Raw genomic sequence first — 12,280 nt, 5'->3', positions numbered from 1 at the left:
AACTAAATCTCTGAGCAGTTACAAATACTCGGAGACCACCTGAGCGTGCTTGGGAAAACCTGAGCAACGAGTACACTCGCTCATCACTAATTATTACCTTTCATGTGCTTACAGCGATATCCAATCAGTTGCTTCCAAACCAACCCAATATATAGTAACTGTATGTGGAAGAAGAATCTGCACATTGACAATGCCAAAGAGGTTTGTTAATTTGTAGCCATAAAAATCCTCATGTTCAATATCAAGTAGGCAAAGTCAATTACAAATATAAACAAACTGCTCCAACAGTCAATGTATGTGCTGTCTGAATCGCAATGCAGCCCACTAGCTAACAAAGAAAAAAAAAACAATGGTATATTTTGGATGTCTTACCTGTAGGAAACACAATTTAATGGGGAACTGGAGATCTCTGTCAGGATCATACACCCTGAACATATTCAATTCCAAATTAATAAGTGATGTTCTCCAGACCTCCCAATTCAAAAAGTATAACCAAACACAGATTTATGCTAACAATTCATGCCAGTAAATGATAGAATGTCAAAAAGATCAACTAAAACCACTTATGCCAATCTACCAAAAATTATGATGGTTCTATACAATAAAAATCTCTTACTATATGCCACTATTACAATGCATAATTATAGAATTCATATCTATAGAATAACCTTAAAATATATTTAAAAATTAAATATAAAAAAATTATTTAATAAAATTAATTGTCCACTGCAAATGTTTAAACTCTTTTTTTCTCTTTAAAGGGTTACGTGGACACTAAATATATTTGTAAAAATCGGATGCCAATGTATGGCATACAATTTTTTTCTCGCACCCATCCGATTTTGGAGTGAAATTGCTGTGATTTTTTTTCTCAAGTCGAATACATATGAAAAAGAAATACGCTGATTAGCACAGCCTCATTGAATAACACTGGTCCGAGTGCAATCCCTTTTTATATCTGATTGCACTCATCCGATTTATAGAGTCGTGTGAGCGAATCCTAATGCTGTGTACGTTACACACTGTTATTATTTTGCAAGTTGCACTGCATGCCATAAGCCCCAGGGGGGAAAATCCACATAAGCAAATTCCCATATTGGTACTAAGGTATTCTTATTCATTCATGTTAATGATAAAGTGTTAGCAGCAAAAATTTGAAAAGTTAGTCACTTTGAGGAAATTAGGAGCTGGTGACTTGTAAAATATTGGCATTTGGCTGTGGTGGTATGATATCGCAGGCTGAATAAAAAATCTCTGTAGATGAAAATTACCCTGGCGTACAGATTGTAAATGCTTTGGTTTAGTTACAAATTTTCCCTATTCAGTTCTTTAGGGAAGTCAAAATCCAAAACAAATCCCATTTTTGCAAACTTCTGAAAACTGACAACTATACTTATTCTTGGTGCTTCCATGGCTTCTTTGACCAGACCGTTTTCCTTTCTCTGTACATCCCTGCCTCCTCATCCTATTTTATCCAATAAAAGGAAGGAACAGGCACATGGGATGAGAAGTCATTGCATGAGGATGTGCTAGGAAGGAAGAAGGCATAAAGATTCAGGCTAGAGAGCCCTAGAAGAATTAAAGAGGTTGTCCACTAGTTTTTCCTTGTCATCAATGTCTGATCGGTTGTTAACTGAGTCGGCAGCAGTGGCCACAACTGCTCGATTGCTAAGCTGCTCAGATTTCTGGTAATGGCTGCGGTAGGGTACTACACTGCCATCTCCTATTCACATCAATAGGAGGTGGATGTGTAGCACCCCGCCGAGGCCACTACCAGAAGATGAGGCAGCTCCACAATCGAGAAGCTCCGGCCACCAGCACCGATAACAACTGATCAGCAGTGGTGCCGGGTGTCGAACCCTGACCGATCAGACATTCATGACTTATCCTAAAGATGAGTCATCAATGAAAAAGTAGTGGACAACCTCTAAGTCCTCTTTTAGACATGATCAAATCTGCAGCAACCAATTGTCTACACCAGTATCCGCTAAATTTGGTGCGGTGCGGCTTTGCAGCAGATGATCTCTCAAAGGTGGTTTCTGGTGGAGATGTCTAGAGGTTTCTGTACTGTAAACTGTGGAATATAGGAGCTTGCAGATAATTATGATCCTCAATAAGTGAAGGCCAAAGCATTGTCTATGGTAATTAATGCAAAAATACAACTTTGAAGAATGAATTCTAGAAAAACGTCAGAGACACAAATATAGGCACAATCCTACCAAATCTCTACAGGGCGTTTATATCCACACTTGGCAGTCACATGTCTCAACTGTTGTTAATGTCCTGCAGTTAACTCTTTCAGCAAAGAAATGAAAATACAATAGACTATTATTGACTCATATGAAATGGACTGTGATGGAATCTGTTGAAAAGTTGAGTTCTCCAAGCAGCTGCCCAGACACAGATTTCTTTCCATGTATCCAAGTAATGAAATAACCAAGCATAGGAGATGGGGAGTATGAACATATAGCTATGGTATTTGAATGGTTGATTAAGTAACAAAGACTAAATAAAGCCACAGGAAGGAAGCAATGAAACAGCTGGGAAAGTTGAACAGGATGAAAAGGAGTAAAGGTCTTGTGATCGTGAATGAATGTTTACACAAAGCACAGTGGAGGAGCTGAAAAGGTCATTAGCGACAAGCCTAAATGCAAAAGAACAGCGCAAATGGCCTTTTGTGATGTCACTCTCCTGGATTTGTGTGAGGAAACTGAACTTTAGCGATTTGCTGGGCAAGGAGACCTTGTTTGAGAAGAAGCAAGGTCCATCCACAAAAGAAAAAGATGTGGGTAGTTTGAAGGCTTTTTTACCCTTTGGAATGATGTACCTTATAGTACTGAACTTCCAGCCAGTTACCACACTGGTATGAAGAACTGCAGACGGCACACGTATTCAAAGCTAGAAACTGGAGATCGAAATTATTTTGAGAGGACTATGCAAAGCCACTTTTCCTTGTGGTTGCGTTTCCGTTATTTGTGACAAATTTCTCAAAGTGTCACACAGTGTTTGATAAATTTGGAGCATCTTAAGAATTTACATTTCTATCTATAAATGTTACTCCACTTTTTGCACTATCTCCTTTTTTACACTTATTTTTTTTTTAAAGTTGCAGTTCATATATTTAGCTAAAAACTCATTTACATAGCTAACCAGGGCCATATTTGAAAAATGGCAAGACCAGTGTAAAACTTGAAAAGCTGCACAAAAATGAATGAAAAAAGATATCTGAAAATTGGCACAAAAGCCTTGATACATGCTCCCTGTCTGTAATGTAATCTACAGCTGCATTCACAATTATTTAGGCTTCAAAGCTGTACTCTTCCAGCATTCTTTGATGCCTGCACAGATCCTGCTTAAAGCTATGTTCACACGTGTTTTTTCAGTGTTTTTGTTATGCTTTTTTATGCAAATTTTCAGCTGCATTTTACAGTACCAGCAAAGTCTATGAGATTGCAGAAATCTCATGCAGACACATTGTTTTTTTGTCCTCAGTATAATGTGCAATACCATGGCTTTTAAAATGCAGCATGTCACTTTCAGCGTATTTCACCCACTGAAAGCAATGGGTGGTGCAAAAAACACTGAAAAAATGCCAAAAAATGCAGGTATCAGTTTTTGTTGTGTGTTTGTTGCCAAAAACCCGATTAGGTAGAATCAGATTTTATTTATGCACTAAAGTTTATCAGTATGCACAAGAGACAAATGTACCCTGACAAAAACGCAGGAAAAAAACGCCCCAAAACACAGCAAGAAACAACAAAAACTAAGCAAAACCTGCTTTTCTGAAGCAAGTTTTTACTACCAAGAGAGGTTTTGCCTGTGGGGAAAAGCACATCTAAAACAGAATGTATGAATATAGCCTATGAAAACTGTCGTTTATACAGCAGGAAAAATATCTCATATACTGTAAGGAATACTATCCAATTTTATTAATGTAACTCCGCTACTTATTATGCTTTTCAATTCCATATGCTGTTCTAGACTTCAAAACATGCAGTTCATCCAGAGCAGTGCAAGATAGGTAATGCATACAGCATAGATATTCCTAGAAGATCGGGAGGGAGTTTTCTGGCATAGGTAGATTCAAGGGGATAGATTTACAAAAATGTAATCTTTTATTCAGTACAAACGTAGGCTACAGCATCTCCCACTCGCACACCAGCTCCTCACCTCGCCCTCTATCTGTCGGTTTCCCCCAAGCTTCAGATCTAAGACCCCTGCTCTTCTCCATTTACACCTTTGGCCTGGGACAGCTCATAGAATCTCGCAGCTTCCAGTATCACCCCTTTGCTTATGACACACAGATCTACCTCTTTGGACCAGATATCACAATGTCTGTCCGCTATTTCATCCTTCTCTGCTAGACTTCTAAAACTTAATATGGACAAAACAGAATTCATCATCTTCCCCCATCTCACTCAATTCCCCCAACTGACCTATCCACTAAAATAAATGGCTGCTCTCTAGTGATGAGCGAATATACTCGTTACTCGAGATTTCTTGAGCATGCTCGGGGTCCTCTGAGTATTTTTTAGTGCTCAGAGATTTAGTTTTTTTTGCCGCAGCTGAATGATTTACATCAGATAGCCAGCATAAGTACATGTGGGGATTCCCTAGCAACCAGGCAACCCCCACATGTACTTATGCTGGCTAACAGATGTAAATCATTCAGCTGCGGCAAGAAAAAATAAATCTCCGAGCACGAAAAAAATACTCGGATGACCCCCGAGCATGCTCGAGAAATCTCGAGTAACGAGTATATTCGCTCATCACTACTGCTCTCCCCAGGCCCACAAGCTCGCTGCTTTGGTGTAATCTCTCCTTCAAACCACATATCCAAGCCCTTTCCACCTCCTGCCAACTTCAACTCAAAAATATTTCCCAAATCCACACATTCCTCAACCAAGAATTTTCTAAATACCCTAGTCCATCCCTAATCATCTCCCACATTGACTACTGCAACCTTCTGTTTCGTGGCCTGCCTTCTAACAATCTCACAACCCTCCAATCTATTCTAATCTCTGCTGCCTGAGTAATCCACTTATAACCCCTGCTATTCCCTGGCCTCTCCCCTCTGTCAATCCCTTCACTGGCTCCAGATTACCCAGAGACTCCAGTTCAAAACCCTAACCATGGCATACAAAGCCATCCACAACCTGTGTCCTCCATACATCTATGACCTAGTCTCCCAGTACTTACCTGCACACAACCTCCGATCCTCACAAGATCTCCTTCTCTACTGCCCTCTTATCTCCTTTTTCCACAAACGCATACAAGATTTCTTCTGCGCATCCCCCCTACTCTGGAATCCTCTACCCCAACATATCAGACTCTTGCCTACCATGGAAACCTTCAAAAGGAACCTGAAGAACTATTTCTTCTGACAAGCCTACAACCTGCAGTAACCCTCCATCCACCAAACTGCTGCATTACCAGCTCTGCCCTGGCCTATTGTATCCTCACCCATCCCTTGTAGATTGTGAGCCCTCGAAGGCAGGGTCCTCTCTCCTCCTGTACCAGTCATGACTTGAATTGTTTAAGATTACTTTACTCATTTTTAGTATGTATACCCCTCCTCACATGTAAATCGCCATGGAATAAATGGCGCTATAATAATAAATAATAATAATAATTACAGAGTCTTAAAAGGTGCCAAATTTATCAAAGTGGTTCATGGTTTGATACATTTGGTTCATCTTTAGACTGCCTAGCCTAAGTTTACACAACCTATTAGTTGGCTTACGTTGCACAAATAATTTGCACCAAATATGGACAAGCTAAAATTCGTTCATTGAGCAAGTTGGGAAAATGTATCTAAAAGACATTAAATGTGGTGCAAAGAATGTGAGTTTTCTTTTTTTGGAGCAAATGGAGTCAGAATGTTTGGTCATTCAGCTTAATAAATGAATTCTTTAAAATGACTTTATAAAATATTCATTGTACACATAGTGACATTGAGGGAAGCTTTTAGAGTAGAGCTGAGCCTTCTCTCCAGATGTCCTTCATTGATAGGAGGACTTGAATGTCTCTGCTGTCTGAAGTCTTTGCAGTTACTACACTGAACTGTGCTGAATTTTTACTGCATGCACATGATGTATGGAACAGATGGAAGAATCTGCAAAGTGTTTTAGCCTGGGAGAATAGGAGGTGAGAAAGTCATAAAGGGCAGAGAGACAGAAGAGACGGAACATGGAAGGATTAAACAACGTCTTCTAACAATACAAGATAGGATCGCATAGGAAATATGAAGCCCCCAGGCAAAGGAACAAATATGCAGCTGTTAATCATTTCATTACTCTTGTCACGCAACTTGTGAGTGATTTCTTTGCTGTCTCTAATCCAGTGGTATGGTTTGCTCAAGTCAATCAGCCAGGGTGCATACCACGAGCATACAAAAATACAATGTACTGTAACATGAAATGTACCTGCATTTTACAGTAGAAAAGCAGGATTCAGGCTTGCATCAGGTTCAGAGGCAGGCAAGACAAGTACGTAAAGGGTAATCATACTTTCATGTAACTTTGCAGAATACACTGCCTGTGTGTGTACACAAAGAATAACACTATTTCTGTCCATTATAAGATTTTTATGCTGCATTTTCATCAGTTTTCCACTATGCAGACTTTATAACTTAATTTGCAGTCCACTCTGAGCTGGTGGGAGGAGCCAGTCCGCTGTGATCTCTGCCATACAGAGATGAATTTCTGCCCTTCATTCCTTTTTAACATACAAACAGCAGCAGCATGGAGAAAATTATACAGCAGTAGTGATCAGTGTAGACATGAATCCAGCTCTGGTGTGAGGTAAAAGACTTGTTAGAAAGCTCAGAATGATTTTTATTTGTCTCTCTCTGCCTTTTTCCTCATTTCACTCTTCCGTCCTTGCCTTCCCTCCAAACTCTATACAGCATAATGGGCTGTAGTCCATCTTGCCTGAGCCAGATAGAGTTGAGATGACTTTTTCAGTGTTATTAAGGAGTTCAAAAGATGGGGGGGGGGGGGGTGACTTATAAGTGTGGAAGGAACATGATTAATAATATATTACAAATGTTCTCAGATTTACTTGTACTATTGACTTATGCAAAGTTTCTTGAAGGTACAGTTCTCAAATAACGATATGGATGGACTACTTTAAGAGAGTTGATAACCTGAAGCTTCAAGGATCCAGTTCAAAGTCTGTGATAACTTCCTATGAAAAAAGCTTGAAGAGGTGGCATAATAACTAAGTTCCAATATATGCATAAAAATAATCAAGATGTATATAAATATGTATTTTTGGTTTTAACAAGGCCTATAGCTATAAGACTATGTTCACATGAGATAGATTCACCTTAGGTATTATGTATCATCATCATAGTAATTATAAAGAACTAGCTGTACTACCCGGCTTCGCCCGGGTTAATGACTGCTGTTAGCAAAATAGAATGTGTTAACAAAAATGTATTCTGCACACAAAAACCACAAAACAAATAGATAGAAATGTAATTATTAAAAGGCAAAAACTAAGCTAATAGAAGCATTTCACAACATATATTAGCTTTGTTATACTGAGAATGTCTTTGTTGCCTATATTAACCAATCAGAGCTCAGGTTAATTAACTGTAGCAAAATAGAAGCTGAGCTGTGATTGGTTGCTATTGGCAGCCTGATAAATCCCCAGCCAACAGGAAGCCCACCCCCTGGCAGTATATATTAGCTCACACATACACATAATAGACTGGTCATGTGACTGACAGCTGCCGTATTTCCTATATGGTACATTTGTTGCTCTTGTAGTTTGTCTGCTTATTAATCAGATTTTTATTTTTGAAGGATAATACCAGACTTGTGTGTGTTTTAGGGCGAGTTTCATGTGTCAAGTTGTGTGTGTTGAGTTGCGTGTGGCGACATGCATGTAGCGACTTTTGTGAGATGAGTTTTGTGTGGCGACATGCGTGTAGCAACATTTTGTGTGTCGAGTTGCATGTGACAGGTTAGTGTAGCAAGTTGTGTGCAGCAAGATTTGTGCATGGCGAGTTTTGCGCGTGGCGAGTTTTATGTGTGGTGCGTTTTGAGTATGTGCAAGTTTTGTGTGAGGCAACTTTTGCATGTGGTGCAACTTTTGTACATGTGGCAATTTTTCTGTGTGTGCAAGTTTTGCATGAGGTGAGTTTTCCATGAGGTGAGTTTTGCACGTGTGGCGAGTTTTGCGTGAGCCTAGTTTTGCATATGGCGAGTTTTGCATGTAGCGAGTTTTGCGCGTTGCGAGTTTTGAGTGGTGACTTTTGTGTTTCGACTTTTATGTGGCGAGGTTGGTGTGTGTGTGGTGAAATGTGTGCTGAGGGTCGTATATGTGTTCAAGCACGTGGTAGTGTGTGGCGCATTTTGTGTTTGTGTTCATATCCCCGTGTGTGGTGAGTATCCCATGTCGGGGCCCCACCTTAGCAACTGTACGGTATATACCCTTTGGCGCCATCGCTCTCATTCTTTAAGTCCTCATTGTTCACATCTGGCAGCTGTCAATTTTCCTCCAACACTTTTCCCTTCACTTTTTCCCCATTATGTAGATAGGGGCAAAATTGTTTGGTGAATTGGAACGCGCGGGGTTAAAATTTCACCTCACAACATAGCCTATGACGCTCTCGGGGTCCAGACGTGTGACTGTGCAAAATTTTGTGGCTGTAGCTGCGACGGTGCAGATGCCAATCCCGGACATACACACATACATACATACACACATTCAGCTTTATATATTAGATATACCTGTATGTAATCTCCTGTATATAGTATATACCTGTGTGTCATCTCGCCTATATATAGTATATATCTGTGTGTCATCTCCTCCTGTATATAGTATATACCTGTATGTCATCTCCTCCTATACATAGCATATACCTGTATGTCATCTCCTCCTGTATATACTATATACCTGTAGGTAATCTGCTCCTGTATATAGTATATACCTGTGTGTCATCTCCTCCTGTATATAGTATATACCTGTATGTCATCTCGTCCTGTATGTAGTATGTACCTGTATGTCATCTCCTCCTCTATATAGTATATACCTGTGTGTCATCTCTCCTGTATATAGTATATATCTGTGTGTCATCTCCTCCTGTATATAGTATATACCTGTGTGTCATCTCCCCTGTAAATAGTATATACCTGTGTGTCATCTCCTCCTGTATATAGTATATATCTGTATGTCATCTCCTCCTGTATTAGACCTCGTTCACACGTTATTTGGTCAGTATTTTTACCTCAGTATTTGTAAGCTAAAATGGCAGCCTGATAAATCCCCAGCCAACAGTAAGCCCACCCCCTGGCAGTATATATTAGCTCACACATACACATAATAGACTGGTCATGTGACTGACAGCTGCCGGATTCCTATATGGTACATTTGTTGCTCTTGTAGTTTGTCTGCTTATTAATCAGATTTTTATTTTTGAAGGATAATACCAGACTTGTGTGTGTTTTAGGGCGAGTTTCGTGTGTCAAGTTGTGTGTGTTGAGTTGCGTGTGGCGACATGCATGTAGGGACTTTTGTGAGATGAGTTTTGTGTGGCGACATGCGTGTAGCAACTTTTTGTGTGTCGAGTTGCATGTGACAGGTTAGCGTTGTGTGCAGCAAGTTTTGCGCATGGCGAGTTTTGCGCGTGGCGAGTTTTATGTGTGGTGCCTTTTGAGTATGTGCAAGTTTTGTGTGAGGCAACTTTTGCATGTGTTGCAACTTTTGTGCATGTGGCAATTTTTCTGCGTGTGGCAATTTTTCTGCGTGTGCAAGTTTTGCGTGTGGCGAGTTTTCCATGAGGTGAGTTTTGCACGTGTGGCGAGTTTTGCATGTAGAGAGTTTTGCGCGTGGCGAGTTTTGAGCGGCGACTTTTGTGTTTCTACTTTTATGTGGCGAGGTTGGTGTATGTGTGGTGAAATGTGCGCTGAGGGTGGTATATGTGTTCGAGCACGTGGTAGTATGTGGCGCATTTTGTGTGTGTGTTCATATCCCCGTGGTGGTGTGGTGATTATCCCATGTTGGGGCCCCACCTTAGCAACTGTACAGTATATACTCTTTGGCGCCATCGCTGTCATTCTTTAAGTCCCCCTTGTTCACATCTGGCAGCTGTTAATTTGCCTCCAACACTTTTCCTTTCATTTTTTCCCCATTATGTAGATAGGGGCAAAATTGTTTGGTGAATTGGAAAGCGCGGGGTTAAAATTTCACCTCACAACATAGCTTTGATGCTCTCAGGGTCCAGACGTGTGACTGTGCAAAATTTTGTGCCTGTAGCTGCGACGCCTCCAACACTTTTCCTTTCACTTTTTCCCCATTATGTCGATAGGGGCAAAATTGTTTGGTGAATTGGAAAGCGCGGGGTTAAAATTTCACCTCACAACATAGCCTATGACGCTCTCGGGGTCCAGACGTGTGACTGTGCAAAATTTTGTGGCTGTAGCTGCGACGGTTCAGATGCCAATCCCGGACATACATACATACATACATACATACACACACACACACATTCAGCTTTATATATTAGATTTGTGCCCGAAAGTTGAGACTACATTTCTGCCGCAGTTGTGAAAGTGGACTTATACATAGATTGATAAACACCACTGTAATTAAAAGGCACTAATCCATAGTCATTAACGTGTGGAGTTAAAAACCTCTTATGTACGTACACTGCAGAATATCAGAAGATTCAGTTAGGATTTAAGTGCAGAATCCACAGCAAAACCCTGAGAGAATCCAGAATGAGTGCAATGGTATAACAAGAGAGCATTTGCTGTGTCTACAGAATTAGCTCAGAAAGGCTTCTTTACAGTTAGATCAGTGAGACTATATAAAACACTGCTGGTGGATGTTGTGATGATGATTAGAACATATGGTTATGTATACTTGCATTATGTAGCTTCACAACACAAAGGTAAGTCTGTTCCATAATCAATAATAATATACCAAGGAGCTTTCTTTGAATTACAAGTAGATTATCCTAAACAAATAATTTTACCATTGACACAACCTCTTCTAAAAAACTAGTGTAGAAGTCAGCTACACAGTTTTTTGCACATGCAACTACAGGCATGGATTATCTTTGTGGCTGTAATAAAACATATCCAATACAACACAAGATAGCACAGTCACTTCCTAAGTCCACACTGAAAAAGGGGTAGAATGATCCATCTGCGATCAGATACAAAGCCTGTTCGGAATTTTCCTAAACAAAGACGTGAGTTGGAATGTGCGGAGAGCAGTGGATGGGTCTCCCACACAAACAAAACATTCATAAGTAAAACATGGAAGGCTGGACATTCAGCACAATGCACAAACACCGCACTCATAGAGCCTTCAATCAGATGCGAGAACTGCTGATTTTGTCAGCTGCCGAGATTAATGGATTTGGAACATGCACAACAGAAACAATGCTTTCACTGACTATGAATGGCCACTATCCAATACATATACACTTCTGCAAAGTGCAAACAGAGAGCAATCTGACAAAAAGACACCATGTTTGTGCAAATCAACACAGATCTGGGACCAATTGTATTATTATGTAGTAGTCTGGAATGTAATATGGCTTCCCACCACATCCAAATAGCTGGCATGGCGACAGAGTATGAGTCAAGGCAGCACACAGTGTTCTGGAGGATGGTGGTGTTATTGCTCGGCTTGCCTTTAGCGAATAGTAAAGGATAAGTTGTCTGCCAATTTACGTCAGGTTTGAAGCCCAAACCTGTCTGAATAAATTTACATACAAACACCTGTAGAATAAAAACATGCTAATAAGAGGCATTGTTACACTCAACTGACTGACGTAAACCAAGCACGATTTTGATTCTTTGTGCCAAATGGCAATATCTGTTCTAAGTTATAGCTAAGGGCCCCGATACACATCTGATAACAGTCAGCGAAATGATTTATCCCGCCTTTCCCATACAGAGGAACGATCAGCTTGGGTACTGCTCTTGTGTTCTCTACAAGAGAACCACTGCTAGTCTTCTCTGGCAGAGTGCTATCTCCAGGGAAAACAAAAGGATCGGCCACTGAAAATCTCTCACCTTACATCATCTATGAGGTGAGTGTCAGGGGGACTCCATGCATATTAGACTGGTGGACAAACTCACTGACATTGGCAGGTTCGGCTGACTTTGAGCTAATGTGTCTGGGTGCCTTAATACATTTCCATGACTTTATTCCATTTATATTAGGCCGAGTTCACATCTGCTTTTTGAGGCTCAGTCTGTAAGAAACAGATACTATAAAATAACCCCGTGCATCCTATTACACTCACTGGTGTCTA

The 12,280-nt window shown here is 40.3% G+C and overlaps 1 protein-coding gene across 1 annotated transcript in view; it reads right to left on the bottom strand.

The window, feature by feature from the left end:
• The window catches only part of AFG2A (AAA ATPase AFG2A), a 701,600-nt gene that overhangs the window by 56,166 nt on the left and 633,154 nt on the right, over nucleotides 1-12,280 (bottom strand). The gene's annotated exons all lie outside the window — the stretch shown is intronic.

This window comes from Ranitomeya variabilis, chromosome 1 (genome assembly GCF_051348905.1).
Source record: "Ranitomeya variabilis isolate aRanVar5 chromosome 1, aRanVar5.hap1, whole genome shotgun sequence".
Classification (NCBI taxonomy): domain Eukaryota; kingdom Metazoa; phylum Chordata; class Amphibia; order Anura; family Dendrobatidae; genus Ranitomeya; species Ranitomeya variabilis.
Note: the sequence above shows the minus strand (reverse complement) of the source record. Positions and strands in the feature narration are given on the sequence as shown.